The sequence below is a fragment of the Loxodonta africana genome, chromosome 12 (assembly GCF_030014295.1).
Source record: "Loxodonta africana isolate mLoxAfr1 chromosome 12, mLoxAfr1.hap2, whole genome shotgun sequence".
Taxonomy (NCBI): Eukaryota; Metazoa; Chordata; class Mammalia; order Proboscidea; family Elephantidae; genus Loxodonta; species Loxodonta africana.
Genome location: NC_087353.1, coordinates 14974916 through 14993995, shown reverse-complemented (window position 1 = coordinate 14993995; position 19080 = coordinate 14974916). Strand labels below are relative to the sequence as shown.

The 19080-nt window shown below is 39.6% G+C and overlaps 1 non-coding gene across 1 annotated transcript; it reads left to right on the top strand.

Moving 5' to 3' along the window:
• Window positions 1-18694: 18694 nt before the first annotated feature.
• TRNAG-GCC (transfer RNA glycine (anticodon GCC)) lies at window positions 18695-18765 on the top strand. The gene has a single exon. It is a non-coding gene; the product is annotated as a tRNA-Gly (tRNA).
• Window positions 18766-19080: the final 315 nt, after the last annotated feature.

Sequence of the window (19080 nt, the reverse complement as noted above, 5' to 3'; positions counted from 1 at the left end):
TTCTACTCTGTAACACATGGGGTTTTCAGGAGTCAACACTGACTCAGTGGCAATGTTTCTCCTCTTTGTTTTAAGCACGCAGATAAGGTTTGAAACTCACAGTTATAAAACCAGCTGTTGCCGTTTTGGAGCCCTGGTGGTGCAGTGGTTAAGAGATTGGCTGCTAACCAAAAGGTCAATAGTTCAAATCCACCCACCCCTTCTCTGAAACCCTGTAGGGCAGTACTACTCTGTCCTATAGGGTCGCTATGTTACGGGGGTCTCAGGTCTTGATAGGTGCCGCTACAGAGACATAAAATGAATGAAAATGAAAGAAGAAGCTTTATTTAGTTGGCCAAGCAAAGGAGCACACCTGGACGTTCCTTGCCAAGATGGCACCCCAAACAATAGCTGAAAAAGCTTTTATTAAGGACAAAACCTGAGGAAGGGTCCTGGGGAGAAGGAGCAAGTTCACTGATTGGTCTGGCCTGAAAAGGCATGCCAGGGGCAGTTTCCTCATCCGCGTTTGCTCAGTCCAAAAGGAGGGGGGCGGCGGGGAGGTCTCTCAAACTGGAGCTTAGGCTCGGACCCTTACCTTCTGAAAGTCTTGTCCCAATCTTGAGCTGCTAAAGTTTGATTCCATCTGGGGCAAGAAAAGTTCTGGGGTCACCTAGAAGTCGTAGGTAATGGTTCTGCGCATGTCAGACAGAGCAGGTCCCATGACCCCAAACCAAAACAAATAAACAACAAAAAAAAAGCTGCCATTGAGTCGATTCCAACTCATAGCGACCCTAGTCTTGTATTTTTCTTACTTCAGACCAGAAGCTAGCAGCTTGCTTAAAAAGGAAAACAACTGAAGGGAGAAGTTAGCCTTCTCTAGAACTGGCAGCTTACCGAAAATGGCCGTCTGGAGACAGTTCGTCTCAACTGTGAGTCGGAATGGACTCAATGGCAATGGTTTTATTTATTTATTTTTCATCGCAGTTTCACTGACTTGAAATATCCAACTTAGACTTCATTACTGTTAAGTTATTAAAATAAAAAAAAAAAAAGACCCTAAATGACTTGACCAAAGTCTGCTAAACTCTTACCCTCTTCTCTTGATTTCCACTGGCACTAACCCAGTCTCTGGACTGGCCATTGTCACACCTGCCTCTTTGCCTTGTACACGTCATTCTATGTTTTCCCTCTTTATCTGGTTATTCTCTCAAATCTTCTTTGCAGAATTAATGTCTCTAGGAAACCCAGAAACCACCTTCGTAATACCACACCATCTTCCAGGCTGGGTTAGATGCTGTGTAACTAGCCCTACGGCAGATGTGCGTACCTTATGGCTTACTGTATGGGATACACTGAAATCACAGGTTACTAGACTCTCTCCACTACTGGACAGTGAGTAACTTGATGAGAAGATGGAAGTCTAATTTATACCTCCAGTGTCTGTAGTTATTCAGTTTTGTTTTTTTAATGAGAAGAAATAGCTCTGGCCATGTTTCTTCATTTGAAAAATTATCAGTTTGAACAACATTCCACTGAGATGTGGTAAGGATGAATGAGATGATATTTATTTGGTGATCTTATTCGAGCATTTTTCAATAACAGGCCCAATGCCTTCACACACTCTCCGATGTGAATCGAAGACATTTTTTCTAATGTAATATTGCCCATGATTCATAATTCTATAAAAATTGAGATAAATATAACTTATTTATTAATTTAAAGCGGTATTTATTTAGTCTTGACTATATATATGGGGCACTCTGTCTGAAAATCTTTAAATATGTCTGGATCTAGATCTATCTATCATCTATCTATATCTCCATTCATTCAAATATTTTCTGAATATCTACTAGGTATCAGTAGAGTAACATGTTCTATTGCACCTACGAAGGTTACTACAGAGGAAGAAATGGGAGAGGCACACTCAAGGGTTTCCTTACCAAGCTCCTGCTCTATTTCTTCCCCAATTTCTATAATTATTCTTGCATGATATAGTATGGTCACAGTCCCCTTTCTACCTTCTTGTTTTCTATTTTCTTGGATCAATAAGACCGATACCATCATGGTAAATTTTGCTATGAATGTTCAAAAACTATTTTTTCTTTTCTGGTAATTCCTCATTCTTAGAAAAGAACCAAGTGTTTTTTTTGTTTTTTGTTTTTTGTTTTTCCATAACAGCTTCAGGCAGAATAAACTAATTGAGGAGATATCTGAACATTCAGAAACTACAAGACAAATGAAGCCAATCGAGAACGCCAGATGTTGGCAACTAACTGGTTGACAAACAGTGTTAGGCAGCAGTATTTAGACATGCTATAAGCCAAAAGGAAACCCTAGTGGCATAGTGGTTAAGTGCTACAGCTGCTAACCAAAAGGTCATCAGTTTCAATGTACCAGGCACTCCTTGGAAACTCTGTGGGGCAGTTCTACTCTGTGCTACAAACCAAAAACCAAAGCCACTGCCACTGAGTCGATCCTGACTCATAACAACCATAACGGCAGAGTAGAACTGCCCCATAGAGTTTCCAAGGAGCTCCAGGTGGATTCAAACTGCCGACCTTTAGGTTAGCAAACTTAGTTCTTAACCACTACACCTTCAGGATTTTCAGACACGCTATAGGCAGGCAACATTTCAGTATGAATGTGATGACTATATTGGGGCATCACATTTTAAGAGAACTTAACTTCTGCAATTTATTTTTTGAGTTTGTTTTCCGGTGCAAAAACCAAACTCAGTGCTGTTGAGTCGATTCTGACTCATAGCGACCCTATAGAACAGAGTAGAACTGATGGATTCGAACTGCCGACCCTTTGGCTAGCAGCTGTAGCACTTAACCACTATGCCACCAGGGTTTCCTTTTCGGTGCAAAGCACTTTTTTAAAAAATGCACACTTTATTGAGATACAAATTACGTAGAATAAAATGCATACGTTTTGAGTGTACTGTTTAATGAGTTTTGACAAATGCATACATTTGCATTATCTACCATTCCAAACAATGTATAGAACATTTCTATCACCACAGAGGGTTCCCTGTCCTTTTGCAGTCAAATCTCGTCCTTCCCCATCCACCCAAAGGTCAGATTTCTATCACTATCATGATTACTGTAGATTGTTTGGACTGATTTAGAACTTCAGGCTAATGGGATCATAGTATATGCCCTTTTGTGTCAGATCTCTTCCACACAATATATTATTTTTGTATTCATCTATTTTATTGTTGTTGTTAGGTGCCATCCGGTTGGTTCCGACTCATAGTGACTCTATGTGTTGTTGTTAGGTGCCCTCGAGTTGGTTCCAACTCATAATGCGCAACAGCATGCAACACTGCCCGGTCCTGTACCATCCTTACAATCGTTGTTATACTTGAGCTCATTGTTGCAGCCACTGTCTCAATCCACCTAGTTGAGGGTCTTCCTCTTTTCCACTGACCCTGTACTCTGCCAAGCATGATGCCCTTCTCCAGGGACTGATCCTTCCTGACAACATGTCCAAAGTATGTAAGATGCAGTCTCGCTATCCTTGCCTCTAAGGAACATTCTGGCTGTACTTCCTCTAAGACAGATTTGTTTGTTCTTTTGGCAGTCCATGGTATATTCAATATTCTTCGCCAACATCACCATTCAAAGGCATCAACTCTTCTTCGGTCTTCCTTATTCATTGTCCAGCTTTCACATGCATATGATGTGTCTGAAAATACCATGGCTTGGGTCAGGCGCACCTTAGCCTTCAGGTGACATCTTTGCTCTTCAACACTTTGAAGAGGTCCTTTGCAGCAGATTTGCCCAATGCAATGCATCTTTTGATTTCTTGACTGCTACTTCCATGGCTGTTGATTGTGGATCCAAATAAAATGAAATCCTTGACAACTTCAATCTTTTCTCTGTTTATCATGATGTTGCTCATTGGTCCAGTTGTGAGGATTTTTGTTTTCTTTATGTTGAGATGTAATCCATACTGAAAGCTGTGGTCTTTGATCTTCATTAGTAAGTGCTTCAAGTCCTCTTCACTTTCAGCAAGCAAGGTTGTGCCATCTGCATAACGCAGGTTGTTAATGAGTCTTCCTCCAATCCTGATGCCCCATTCTTCTTCATATAGTCCAGCTTCTCATATTATTTGCTCAGCATATAGATTAAATAGGTATGGTGAAAGAATACAACCCTGACGCATGCCTTTCCTGACTTTAAACCAATCAGTATCCCCTTGTTCTGTCCGAATAACTGCCTCTTGATCTATGTAAAGGTTCCTTATGAGCACAATTAAGTGTTCTGGAATTCCCATTCTTCGCAGTTTTAGCCATAGTTTGTTAGGATCCACACAGTCGAATGCCTTTGCATAGTCAATAAAACACAGGTAAACATCCTTCTGGTATTCTCTGCTTTCAGCCAGGATCCATCTGACATCAGCAATGATATCCCTGGTTCCACATCCTCTTCTGAAACCGGCCTGAATTTCTGGCAGTTCCCTGTCAGTATACTGATGCGGCCGTTTTTGAATGATCTTCAGCAAAATTTTGCTTAAAAAACCAGTCGAGTCTTGCGTGTGATATTAATGATATTGTTCTATATTTTCCACATTCAGTTGGATCACTTTTCTTGGGAATAGGCATAAATATGGATCTCTTCCAGTCAGTTGGCCAGGAAGCTGTTTTCCATATTTCTTGGCATAGATGAGTGAGCACCTCCAGCGCTGCATCTGTTTGTTGAAACATCTCAATTGATATTTCATCAATTCCTGGAGTCTTGTGTTTTGCCAATGCCTTCAGAGCAGCTTGGACTTCTTCCTTCAGTGCCATCAGTTCCTGATCATATGCCACCTCCTGAAATGGTTGAATATTGACTAATTCTTTCTGGTATAATGACTCTGTGTATTCCTTCCGTCGTCTTTTGATACTTCCTGCGTCATTTAATATTTTCCCCATGGAATCCTTCGCTATTCCAACTCCAGGCTTGAATATTTTCTTCAGTTCTTTCAGCTTGAGAAACGCCGAGTGTGTTCTTCCCTTTTGGTTTTCCATTTCCAGCTCTTTGCACATGTCATTATAATACTTTACTTTGTCTTCTCGAGAGGCCCTTTGAAATCTTCTGTTCAGTTCTTTTACTTCATCAAGTCTTCCTTTTGCTTTAGCTGCTCGACATTTGAGAGCAAGTTTCAGAGTCTCCTCTGACATCCATCTTGGTCTTTTCTTTCTTTCCTGTCTTTTCAGTGACCTCTTGCTTTCTTCATGGATAATGTCCTTGATGTCATTCCACAACTTGTCTGGCTTTCAGTCACTAGTATTCAATGTGTCAAATCTGTTCTTCAGATGGTCTCTAAATTCAGGCGGGATATATACTCGAGGTCATATTTGGGCTCTTGTGGACTTGTTCTGATTTTATTCAGTTTCAGCTTGAACTTGCATATGACCAGGTGATGGTTTGTTCCGTAGTCGGCCCCTGACCTTATTCTGACTGATGATATTGAGCTTTTCCATCAACTCTTTCCACAGATGTAGTCAATTTGATTTCTGTGCGTTCCATCTGGCGAGGTCCATGTGTATAGTTGTCGTTTATGCTGGTGAAAGAAGGTATTTGCAATGAAGAAGTCGTTGGTCTTGCAAAATTCTATAATTCGATCTCCAGCATTGTTTCTATCATCAAGGCCATATTTTCCAACTACCGATCCTTCTTCTTTGTTTCAGACTTCTGCTTTCCAATCATCAGTAATTATCAATGCATCTTGATTGCATGTTCCATCAATTTCAGACTGCAGAAGCTGGTAAAAATCTTCTATTTCTTCATCTTTGGCCCTAGTGGTTGGTGCGTAAATTTGAATAATATTTGTATTAACTGGTCTTCCTTGTAGGTGTATGGATATTATCCTATCACTGACAGCATTGTACTTCAGGATAGATCTTGAAACGTTCTTTTTGACAATGAATGCAACACCATTCCTCTTGGAGTTGTCATTCCCAGCATAGTAGACTATATGATTGTCTGATTCAAAATGGCCAATACCAGTCCATTTCAGCTCACTAATGCCTAGGATATCGATGTTTATGTGTTCCATTTCATTTTTGACAATTTCTAATTTTCCTAGATTCACACTTCGTACATTCCAGGTTCTGATTATTAATGGATGTTTGCAGCTGTTTCTTCTCATTTTGAGTAGTGCCACATCAGCAAATGAAGGTCCCGAAAGCTTTACTCCATCCATGCCATTAAGGTCGACCCTACTTTGAGGAGGCAGCTCTTCCCCAGTCATCTTTTGAGTGCCTGCCTGGAGTTGTATGTCAGACAATGTTCTGCTGCTATTCATAAGGTTTTCACTGGCTAATGTTTTTCAGAAGTACACTGCTGGGTCCTTCTTCCTAGTCTGTCTTAGTCTGGAAGTTCAGCTGGAATCTGTCCTCCATGGGTGACCCTGCTGGTATCTGAATACTGGTGGCATAGCTTCCAGCATCACAGCAATGCACAAACCCCCACAGTACAACAAACTGACAGACACGTGGGGGAGTGACTCTATGTATCACAGAACAAAACACTGCCCAGTCCTGCACCATGTTCACAGTCGTACTTATGCTTGAACCCATTGTTGTTGTCACTGTGTCAATCCATCTCATTGAGGGTCTTCCTACTTTTCGATGACCTTGTACTTTACCCAGCTTGATGTCCTTCTCCAGGGACTGATATCTCCCAGCAACATGCCCAGAGTATGTAAGACACAGTGTCTCCATCCTTGCCTCTAAGGAACATTCTGGATGTACATAGGTGTATGGATATTATCCTATCACTGACAGTGTTGTACTTGAGGATAGATTTTGAAATGTTCTTTTTGATGATGAATGCAAGCCATTCCTCTTCAACTTGTCATTCCCCACATACAATTGTCTGATTCGAAATGGCCAATACTAGTCCATTTGAGCTCACTAATGCCTAGGATATCGATCTTTATGTGTTCCATTTCATTTTTGATGATTTCTAATTTTCCTAGATTCATACTTCATACTTTGCGCATTCTCGTTATTAATGGTTGTTTGCAGCTGTTTTGTCTCAGTTTGAGTCATGCCTCATCAGCAGATGAAGGTCCCAAAAGCTTGACTACATCCACATCATTAAGGTCAACTCTACGTTGAGAAAGTAGCTCTTCACCAGTCCTTTTTTGAGTGTCTTGCAACCTGGGGTGGCTCATCTTCTGGCACTATATCAGAAAACGTTCCATTGGTATTCATAAACTTTTTGCTGCAAATTCTTTTCAGAAATAGCCTGCCAGGTTCTTCTTCCTAGCCTGCCTTCGTCTGGAAGCTCAGCTGATACCTGTCTGCCATAGTTGACCCTGCTGGTATCCAAATACCAGTGGCATAGCTACCAGCATTACAGCAACACGAAAGCCTCCACAGTATGACAAACTGACAGATGTGTGGGGGATCTGTGCTGTAGTATGTATCAATTTTTTTTTCCTTTTTCTATTGCTGAGTTACATGAGTACAGGTATCACACACTTTCTGAAAGTTCATTTTGTGCCACTTCATTTTTACAAAAGACCTACATTAGTACCTGTTTTCTCTAACAGAAAAAAATTCAAAGAGAATTTTTGTTTTTATGCAAAAAGGTGAAAAGCAGAAATAGCATTCAGGGTTTGTTTGCAGTGAGCCATTAAAGAGGCTGCATGGACCCCAACCAGCAAGAGTGGCCCTTCAACCCAGCCCTGTGTGCCATTGCCAACTAGTCTACCAGGACTGACATCAACACCACCACCACCTCTCAGATTTCCGTTGTGCTTGCTATCTTCCTGATTCTGGCAAGTGAAACTACACTGCACATACATTATTTCTACTTTATATGTTGTTACTGTTGTTAGGTGCAGTCCAGTGGGTTCTGACTCATAGCAACCCTATGTACAACAGAATGAAACACTGCCGGGCCTGTGACATCCTCACAATCTTGTTATGCTTGAGCCCATTTTTGCAGCCACTTTGTCAATCCATCTCATTGAGGGTACTCCGCTTTTTTCCTGACCCTTTACCAAGTATGATGTCCTTCTCCAGGGACTGATTCCTCTGATAACATGTCCAAAGTATGTCAGATATAGCCTAACCATCCTTGCTTCCAAGGAGCACTCTGGTTGTACCTCTTCCAAGACAGATTTTTTCATTCTTTTAGCAGTCCATGGTGTATTCAATATTCTTCACCAACACCGCAATTCAAAGGCTTCAATTCCTCTTCAGTCTTCCTTATTCATTGTCCAGCTTTTACATGTATATGAAGTGACTGAAAACAGCATGGCTTGGGTCAGGAGCACCCTAGTCCTCAAGGTGACACCTTTGCGTTTCAACGCTTTAAAGACAGACTAGGAAGAAGGACCCTGCAATCTGCTTCTGAAAAGCATTAGCCAATGAAAACCGTATGAATAGCAGCAGAACACTGTCTGACATAGTGCTGGAAGATGAGCCCCCCAAGTTGGAAGGCACTAAAAAGACTACTGAGGAAGAACTGACTCCTCAAAGTAGAGTCAACCTTAATGACGTGGATGAAGTCAAGCTTTCAGGACCTTCATTTGCTGCTGTGGCACAACTCAAACTGAGAAGAAACAGCTGCAAACATCCAGTAATAATCAGAACCTGGAATGTACGAAGTATGAATCTAGGAAAATTGGAAATCACCAAAAATGAAATGGAACACATAAAGATCGATATCCTAGACGTTAGTGAGCTCAAATGGACTGGTATCAGCCATTCTGAATTGGACAATCATATGGTCTACTATGCCAGGAATGACAACTTGAAGAGGAATGGCGTCGCATTCATCCTGAAAAAGAACATTTCAAGATCTGTCCTGACATACAGCACTGTCAGTGATAGGATGATACCCGTATGCCTACAAGGAAGACCAGTTAATATGACTATTATTCAAATTTACTCACCAACTGCTAAGGCCAAAGATGAAGAAACTGAAGATTTTTACCAACTCCTGCAGTCTGAAATTGATCAAACATTCAATCAGGATGCATTGATAATTACAGTGATTGGAATGTGGAAGTTGGAAAAAAAAGAAGCAGGATAAGTAGTTGGAAAATATGGCCTTGGTGATAGAAACGATGACAGAGATCACATGATCGAATTTTGTAAGACCAACGACTTCTTCATTGCAAATACCTTTTTTCACCAACATAAATGGTGACTATACACAGGAACATCACCAGATGGAATATGCAGCAACAAAATCAACTACATCTGTGGAAAGATACAATGGAAAAGTTCAATATTATCAGTCAGAACAAGTCCAGGGGCCGACTGTGGAAGAGACCATCAATCGCTCATATGCAAGTTCCACTTGAAACTGAAGAAAATTATAACAAGTCGACAAGACCCAAAGCATGACCTTCAGTGTATCCCACCTGAATTTATAGACCATCTCAATAGTAGATTTGACAAGTTGAACACTAATGACCAAAGATCAGATGAACAGTGGAATGACATCAAGGACATCATACATGAAGGAAGTAAGAAGTCATTAAAAAAGACAGGAAAGAAACAAAGGACCAAATAAATTATTATAATGACATGTGCAAAAAGCTGGAGATAGCAACCCAAAAGGGAAGAACATGCTTGGCATTTCTCAAACTGAAATAACTGAAGAAAAAATTCAAGCGTGGAGTTAAAATATCGAAGGACTCTACTGGGAAAATACTAAACGAAGCAGGAAGCATCAAAAGAACATGGAAGGAATACACAGAGCCACTGTACCAAAATGAATTGGTCAACATTCAACCATTTTGGGAGGTAGCATATAAGCAGGAACCAATGGTACTGAAAGAAGAAGTCCAAGCTGCACAGAAGGCATTGGTGAAAAACAAGGCTTCAGGAACTGACGGAATATTAACTGAGATTGAATAACGTCTACTTTATACAGGCTGTGTATTTATCAGTCCGTTCCTGCTTTTACTATATGTTAGTCTTATTTTAGGTTTTATGTGTTATTTGGTATGATTTGGTAGGTTATTTTTTGGGTCTGGGAATGCTAAGAAATTTTTTCTGTATAAAATAATGGTAATTGCTTCTTCACTTTACACCATTTCGGCTTACGGAAGGGTTCATAGAAAATGCTCTACTTTTGGGAAAACCTGTATTACATACTTTGTCTATTCATCTGCTGGCAGATTGGGTTATAAGTTTATTTTTATCATTATAGATAAAGTTAGTATGAGCATTTATGTACTAGTCTTTTTGTTAACATATGTTTTCGTTTATCTTTGGTAAGTATTTTGGAGTTGAATTATTGGACCATATGGTAAGTATGGTAGATAGAATTCTTAAAACTGTCCCAAGATTTCAGCCTTCTGGTATTGTTGTCTTTAGTTGGCCATTGAGCTGATTCAAACTCATGGGGACCCCATGTGTGCAGAGTAAAAGTGCACTATGCGGTTTTCAAGGCTGCGACTTTTCAAAACAGATCACCAGTCTTCTGAGGTGTCTCTGTGTGGGTTTAAACCACCAACCTTTCAGTTAGTAGTCCAGCACTTAACCATTTGCCTCTCCAAGGGACTCCTCCTTCTGGTGTACACACCCTATATAATCTCTTCCCTCTGAATGTGGATTGAATTTGATAAATTATAAATATCACTCCTATGATTTGGTTGCAAAAATGAAGCAATTTGTAGCTATAATTAAAATCCCTAATCAGTTCATTTTAAGCTAATCAAAAGGAAGATTGTCCTGACCTAATCTTGAGAATCCTTTAAAAGAGGATTTAAGGGTGAGAAACTCCTCTCTCTCCTGCTGGCCTTGAAGAAACAAGTGATCATGAGTTCTACGAATTCAAGAAAATGAATTCTGGACACAACCATGTGAACTTGAAAGAGGACCCTGAGTCTTAGATAAAGACCTAGCCCTGGTGACACCTTGACTGCAGCCTAGTAGGCAGAGGACCTAGCTAAGCAATTCCCAGACTGTTAATCCATGGAGACTATGAGATAATAAAAATAAATGTGTGCTATTTTAAGGTGCTACCTTTGTGGCAATTTGTTATGCAGCAATAGAAAACTACTAGAAAATGGATACCTCAATAATATTTAATATTCCATTCTGTGAATATGTATATCACTTTATTTAGGCCTTCTCTTAGCAACGTTTGTTGGTTATTTTTATAGAATTATTGTACATCTTTCATAAAATATAATCCCAAGAAATTTTGAATCTATTATAAATGGCAATTTGAAAAATTTCATTTTCCACATGTTTGTTTTGGATTTTAACAATGTATAACCTTACTAAATCCACTTACTCATTTTAGTACTTTGTAGTTGTTATCGACCATGCCTTAGGATTTTCTACGTAAACAATCATGCCAACAGTGAAAAACCAAAAATTTTACTTCTTCCTTTCCAATAATTATGCGTTTATCTATTTTTCTTGTATTATTACACTGGCTATGGTCGCCAGTATAATAATGAATGGAAGTGGTAAGAGCTGATACCTACTTTTTTTTTCCCCCCCTAATTTTAGGAGTAAAGCATCCAGTTTTTTACCATTAAGTGTGGTGGTAACTGTAGGTTGTGTAGATGCCCTTTTTCAGTTTGATGAAATCTTTTTTTACAGCTTTACTGAGAGTTTACTCATGAACAGGTAGACTCTGAGATTGTAATGCTTAATTCAGATACATCTAGGGGAGATCTTTAAGATTAAATGAGATTTTAATTATTATCTCTCATTTGCCCATTCAAGTCCCTTCAGCTGAGTTTGTGATTCATTTGCAAAACTATTCTAAATTTTGAGATAACAGTACTGATCTCTTCCTTTGCTACCCAAAATATCTTAAAGTAATTCAGACAGCATGTCCATGTGTTATCCCTTATCTGAATTATAAAAAACAAAGCATTTAAGAAAAAAAAAAAAAAGATAGCAAGAACCGTAACACAACTTGAAGAAGCAAGAATAGCAACACAACTTGAAGAATGTAACCAATGTCACTGAATTGTACATGTAGAAACTGTTGAAATGGTGGATCTTTGGCTGTGCATACCACCAAAATTAAAAAAAAAAAAAAAGTTTTTAAAAAAATATAGTGAAAACTATTCATCTGTGGTCCTACAATATAAAAGCTCTCAAATGTTAACTTTGATTTTCATGGGGCCAAGGAAAAGTTAAGAAAAAGTGAAAGAGTACTTGTCAATGACTTTTTGGTAGCTAATTATTAATACTGAAGATTTTTTTCACCTACATCATTAAATTAACATCAATTTGTTACCAGATAAATTGATCGTGATCCCAAATAAAACTAAAACTGGACTTTGAATTTGATTATGAATGTAAAACCTGACACCAGTGTTGACTCTAAGTTAATCTCCTTGTGCTTATTGATAACAATACAGCCTCAACCCAAAGACAATTATTGAAAAGACCAAAAATATTTTATTAAAAGCCCTATTTCCCCATAAATATTACCAAAAAAAAGAATTATCAGGGATAGGTAGGACACTGTTATTTGGGCAACTCAAAGCTTAATTGTACTCAAAGAACTATAAATGAAAGATGTTGGAAAAAATTCAACATATTCAATCTATCATTTAAAACTGGCCACACATTTTAGAAAAAAAAAATTATGAATTTAAACCTCTAAGAATTAGAAAATATGTCTACTAAAATGAAATAGCTTTGGTCTTCAAGGTGTTTACAGTCTGATGTAAAACCAATATGTACATAAATAACAAGGATAAGTTAATATAAAGTATCATATAAGGTTATAATCAAAGTGAGACATAAATGAAGGAGAGAGGCAAGAAATTAGGAAAGACTTAAACTATGAATAACTATGTTCACCGCTGCTTTTCCTCTAATCTCATAGCATTATATGAATCCAATGAGAAAATTAATGGGAAAGAATTCTACGAGTGTTACTCTTAAATGCATGTGTGTTAAGACTTAATAATGGCCATACCTCCAAGACTGTAATAATGCACATACTTCACCAATTTCATTGAACCTAAGACACTACTGATTATAAGATATCCCACTTTTAGAAATAATAAAATGGGGGTAGGGAGAGGATACCTTGTTATCCATGACAACACTCTAGGACAAGTTGTTCCCAGATTTGGGATTTATGTGCTGTTGTTGTTAGGTGCCATCAAAAATCCAGTCACTTCTGGCTCATAGAGATCCTGTATACAACAGAAGGAAACACTGCCCAGTCCCGCACTATCCTTACAATCATTGTTATGCTTCAGCCCATTGTTGCAGCCACTGTGTCAGTCCATCTTGCTGAGATCTTCCTCTTTTTCACCAACCATCTACTCTACCAAGCATGATGTCCTTCTCAAGGGACTGCTCTCTCCTGATAATATGTCCAAAGCACATGAAACTAAGCGTTTTCATCCTTGCTTCTAAGGAATATTCTGGCTGAACTTATTCCAAGACAGATTTATTCATTCTCCTGGCACTCCACGGTATATTCAATGTTCTTCACCAACACCATAATTCAAGTGCATCAATTCTTCTTCAGTCTTCCTCATTCATTGTCCAGATTTTGCATGCATGTGAGGTGATTGAAAATATCATGGCTTGGGCTTCAGGTGCAACCTTAGTCCTCAGTTTGTCTTACTGTGGTGGTTTTCTGTGATGCTGGAAGCTATGCCACTGGTGTTACAAATACTAGCAGTGTCACACATGGTGAACAGGTTTCAAGGGAGCTTCCAGACTAAGACAGAGTAGGAAGAAGGACTTGGCTATCTACTTCTTTAAAAAATTGGCCAGTGAAAGCCTTATGAATAGCAGTGGAACATTACCTGATGTAGTGCCAGAAGACGAGCCCCTCACGTTGGGAGGGACTTCTATAGACAACTAAAAACAAGAAAATACAACAACCTATCATCACCGTTAATTCATGAAAGAATGAATATTTAAACATTAAAAACTAGGAAAGACAATTTTAAATATAAATAGCAGTCCTTCTGGCTAAAAACCACACGTACACACATACATATGCTTATTAAAATTTAAAGAACAGTGTCAGTTAAGAGAAAAGCTTTTGAGAATCACTGCTGTAGAGAATGGTGAAAGTAGAGACCCCAGGGCAATGGAAAGTGGAGAAGATACAAAGTGCCCACTACAATAAAAAAGATTAAGCCTATTTACTTTTTTATTAAATGAAGAGAGTGTGGTGATGACGTGTTAGCCTTGGGTGAAGACTAACATAGATCATGTAAATTACCCAATGATAGGCCAAGGTAACAAAAAGGTAAGACCTACATCAGCCAAAATAGAAATTAAGGTTCTTCTGGGATATAGCCAAGAAAGGAGAATTCTCAGCTACATCTAAGATTCAGCAGCACCCAAAGTGAATTCCAGGCAGAGCTAGAAGGATGAACTAGGAACAGGTGCAACTGTAAGGAAAAGAAAAAGCATCAGTGATTCCAGGTGTGGAGTGGGTGTTTTCTACCCTAAGGTCACCAAGTAGTTCTCAGTTGTATAGGCATTGTACTAGTTAATGTGTTATATTTTTTTTTCACACAACAGTTCCATTAATTAAATATCTTTATTTAACTTTGGAGCCCTGGCTGCACAGTGGTTAAGAGCTGGTCTGCTAACCAAAAGGTTGGCAGTTCAAATCCACCAGTCACTCCTTAGAAACCCTATGGGGCAGTTCTACTCCGTTCTGTAGGGTTGCTATGAGTCGGGATCAACTCAAAGGCAATGGGAAATATACCTTTGTGCAAATTGTGATGGTTCTATGTTATAGGTTTTAAGGGCCTCAGGGAAAGGAAACACATGCCAGGTGACACTATCCCACGCAACAAATTACATGGAGGAATTTATAAAATTATGCTTAGATGGAAGTACTTTCCCAATAAGGGATTTATATCATTTACTGTATCTGCTGATTCCTATCATACCAAATTGAAACTAAGTTCATTAATGTGGTTCATTTCTGAAAATGATCATCTCAGACTCTTCCAGTCTCAAAAATCATGCTGTGTTCTCGCCATTCCAGACAACCATGGCAAGTCAGAAAGAACACCAGTAGGAGGCACCGTGCCTGAGCAAGACACACCTCAGTCTTGGGTGTACAAAATCTTTCTCCTAGGCATTAACCATTATTTGCTCCCTGTAACTGAATTAGAGCTGCAAGTATTTTATCCTTGATCTTGAGAAGTCCCAAAGAGGAGAAGTGGAAAAAACTGATCCTGTAAAATCATCCACCACTGATCTTATGGGTACTTGTTGTTTGCCTTCGAGTAGATCCCTACTCACAGCAGTCTTATATGGCAGAGTAGAACTGCCCATAGGGTTCCCTAGGCTCTAATCCTGGAAGATAGAAAACCAAATAGCAGGACAAAATCTCTATTCCAAGAGCCTGGGGTTTCAGGTCCATCCAAGCAACCAAACAGTTGCCTTCATGTTAACTCCACAAACTCATGTCAGAGTAGAACTGTGCTCCACAGGGTTTTAACGGCTGATTTTTCAGAAGCAGATCCCCAGGTCTTTCCCCTCAAGGTGCCTCTGAGTAGACACGAACCCCTAACCTTTCGATTAGCAGCCAGGTGCATTACCTGTTTGAACCAGTCAGAGACTCTAGAGGTTCAGGTCAGTGATGCTAAAGCAGCATCTCCAATGGTGGTGATGTTGATAAAACCTTCTGACATTTCATGCACTCCAGCCCACGTCAGGCACTTGCTATGAGCAATATAATATGCTAGGCGCTTCAGGTGAGTACAGACAAGTAGACTCAGGCCTTGGACTCTTGGGGCGCTATTTGCATTTCTTCTCTCTGTTACCTTGGCTAAGTTACTTGAACCTCTGTACTTCAAACTGCTCATATGTACAACAGAGATAATGATGGTTACCTACTGCACGCATTTGTTGTGAGGCTAAGAATTGTCGACATATGTAAAGTGCTTAGAACAGTACTTGGCACATAGTATGCACTATTATTGTTGTTTACATTAGCACACTTAATCATTTAACCCCAACAGCCCTGTGATTGCCACGTTTGGTATTATATCCATGAGAAAATCAGGCAGCTTATTCAGAATCACAAGGGTCATTATGCAGTAGAGCCAGGTTTTCTCTTCTCAGGGAATTTTTTTTTTTTTTTGCTATCACAGTCCACTCACTATGCTAAATACCCATTGCTGTCAAGCTGATTCCTACTTATAGTGACCCAATAGGTCAGAATAGAACTTCCCCATAGGGTTTCCAAGGAGCCTGGTGGATTCGAACCACTGACCTTTTTATTCATTTATTTTTATTTATTTTATTTTATTGTACTTTAAGATGAAGGTTTACAGAACCACTGACCTTTTGGTTAGCATCCAAGCTCTTAACCACACTATACTAAATAGTGAAGGGGAAAAGAATAAAATTAGTAAAGAAAACTAAGGCTAACACACGCAGGTACCCAGCAATTTACATGTGCTACTCCATTTTTTTTTTTTTTACTCCATTTGATTTGCACAGACCATGCACATTGTTAGCCAGTGGCTGCACTTTAAGGCTCGGGAACCTGATAATAAGCAAAGTTAAATAGCTTTCCAGGGCCACAAAACTATATGGACTGGCTTAGGAAGATTTAAACCCAGATTTAAGGAATTCTGGAGTCTCTCTGCGGTGTAACCGGTTAATGCGCTCAGCTGCTAACCAAAAGGCTGGGTGTTCAGAGTTCACCAAGGGGCACCTCAGAAGAAAGACCTGGCAATATACTTTTGAAAAATCAGCCAGTGAAAGCCCTGTGGAGCACAGTTCTACTCTGACCCACATGATGTCACCATGAGTCATAACTGACTCAGGAACAACTGGTTGACTATCTAATTATAAAGATCTTACTTTCCCTATAAGAGAATTAAATGAAAGTTTGACTTAAGATGTGAAAGTTAAGGCAACAATTGCAAGAGAGTGTCAGAGCTATCCTGAATAAAAATAAACTGATTCTGCATCAAGGATCAGTAAAACTGAGAGACTTTTAGTACAGGGCCTAACTTTCAAGTCACCAGTCCTAGAATTGTGAACCTTTCCTACTAAGCCCAGCCCCATACTGAGATGATCTTGAGCAGGAACTAGCAACTCTCCAGCTTTCCAGGTCACTTGCCTTCCACAGATCATTCAGCATATTTGAGTGAAATATTCCATAATTTCCCACTTGTAAGCTCTCTCCATTCAGCTCTGGTTGACTTCAGTAAACCCATGGCAAAACTGTTACACAATTCTGTAAACACAAGAACTAGAAAAGAAAATTCTGGCCCAAGTCATAGAAATTTAATGTGAAAGAATTCCTGCCTTTAAGATGTGGGTGAGCCAGTCCGCTGTTCGTAGGAACAGCAAAACCCAGAAGCCAATCGAAAAAGCAGCATACAATGTGACCACAGAGAGAAAAATACATGGATTCTTACCCTAACAGCTGTTCAGAGGCTGAGTATAAGAATGTGTGAGTGAGTGTGTGGGCAGAGAGGTGGTATGTTATGTGGTTCACTTTTTAGCACATCTAAGAAAAAGCAACTCTCAAGTATGGTGAGTAGAATTCTTTTAACTTTGTAGGCTGGCTGACTGGATTGGGGTGTTCTAAATACCTTGTTCCCTCAATTTATACCTTCAGCATAGTTAGATGAAAAGAAAATCACTTGAGATATTATAGAAGACTAAAGTCCAAATGACCTGTAGAAAGCCTGTAGTCCTACCTCCTCATGGTTAAATTTAGAACGTAGAGAAAGAATAGCTTGCTTGAGATTAGAGGCACAGAAGCAAAGATGATATTACAACTCACATCTCAAAATCCAGTGGTGTTGTGTTGCTTTGTTTTATTTTACAATGCCACAAATAATCTTAGGTAAAAAAAAAAAAACCTGAAACCATGTGTGTTACTAACATTTCTAAGAAGTAGATGGACAAGCAAGTAGGTTATAGATTATCTGATAGATGAGGTAGAAAAGGTGCATATATGTGGAGAAGCTTAGGCCAAAGGGAGGAAGGAAAAAAAAAAAGCTATACTGAATTTGACATTTCTAGAAGCTCTATACTTCAGTTTTCTTTCCGTCATTAATTATATTTAACCTGAGCAAGCCTCTCCCCTTGCTGGTCTTCAATAATCTTTAAAATGCTGTGAAACAAAGAAAGTCATAACTATATGACCTCTAATACCCTTTCCATTTAAAAAAAAAAAAACCCTCTGCCTCTCTGATGAGATGAAAGGAAATATGGAAGAAGAAAAGAAAGAATGTGCAAAGGAGAGAGAAAGAAACAAAGATTATTGTCTTCAGCATCCAGTGAGATTTGTTTCCCTCTTTCTCTGAAAAGCAAGAGGCCTTTCAAATGCTTGCCTATCTTGGGATAAGACATCCCCAGAAGCAACCACACCCAGGTATTTTCCAGGGATCAGGAGCAATTAAAGGATACGGATTTTTCCACTTTCTAAAGGCAGCTTCTAGGGCGATCCCCGGAAGGAATTGTGGAGGACACCTACTTCAAGAACGCAGCTGCACCCTTCCTAGAAGGAAGTGTCAGGGCCTGTGGTGGCAGCTGTGACCCAGACCCACACTTTTTTTAGTCCTTCTGCATAGTCTGATGGCCTTGGGACTTGTTGAGCATTCCTGGGTGTGGGCACAGATGCCTGTTGACCATGACCCGAAAACAAGTCTCGGGAATGAGTGTTAGACCATATTTATAGCCACCCCATGGTTACTTTATTTTCCCTCATGCTGGAGAAAAAACTTAAATAGCAAGATATTTCAGGTTGCCAAGTATTCCATCGCATAGGTGGTTCAGTGGTAGAATTCTTGCCTGCCACGCGGGAGGCCCTGGTTTGATTCCTGGCCCATGCAGCCCGCCGTCCCCTTGGAGCCCTGGCTGCACAGTGGTTAAGAGCTAGTCTGCTAACCAAAAGGTTGGCAGTTCAGATCCACCAGTCACTCCTTGGAAACCCTAGGGGGCAGTTCTACTCTGTCCTGTAGGGTCGCTGTGATTTGGAATCGACAGCAATGGGTTTGGGTTTTTTTTTTCTTTTTGGTTAATATTCCTGCCTGACCCAACAGCATCTGTGTATGAGTTCAAGCGTGCTGTCATACTAGGTGAAGGTGTCTTCATCTCCCATCTCGTCTCTGCTTGGGCAGTCAAAAAGACCACACGACCACTCTGAC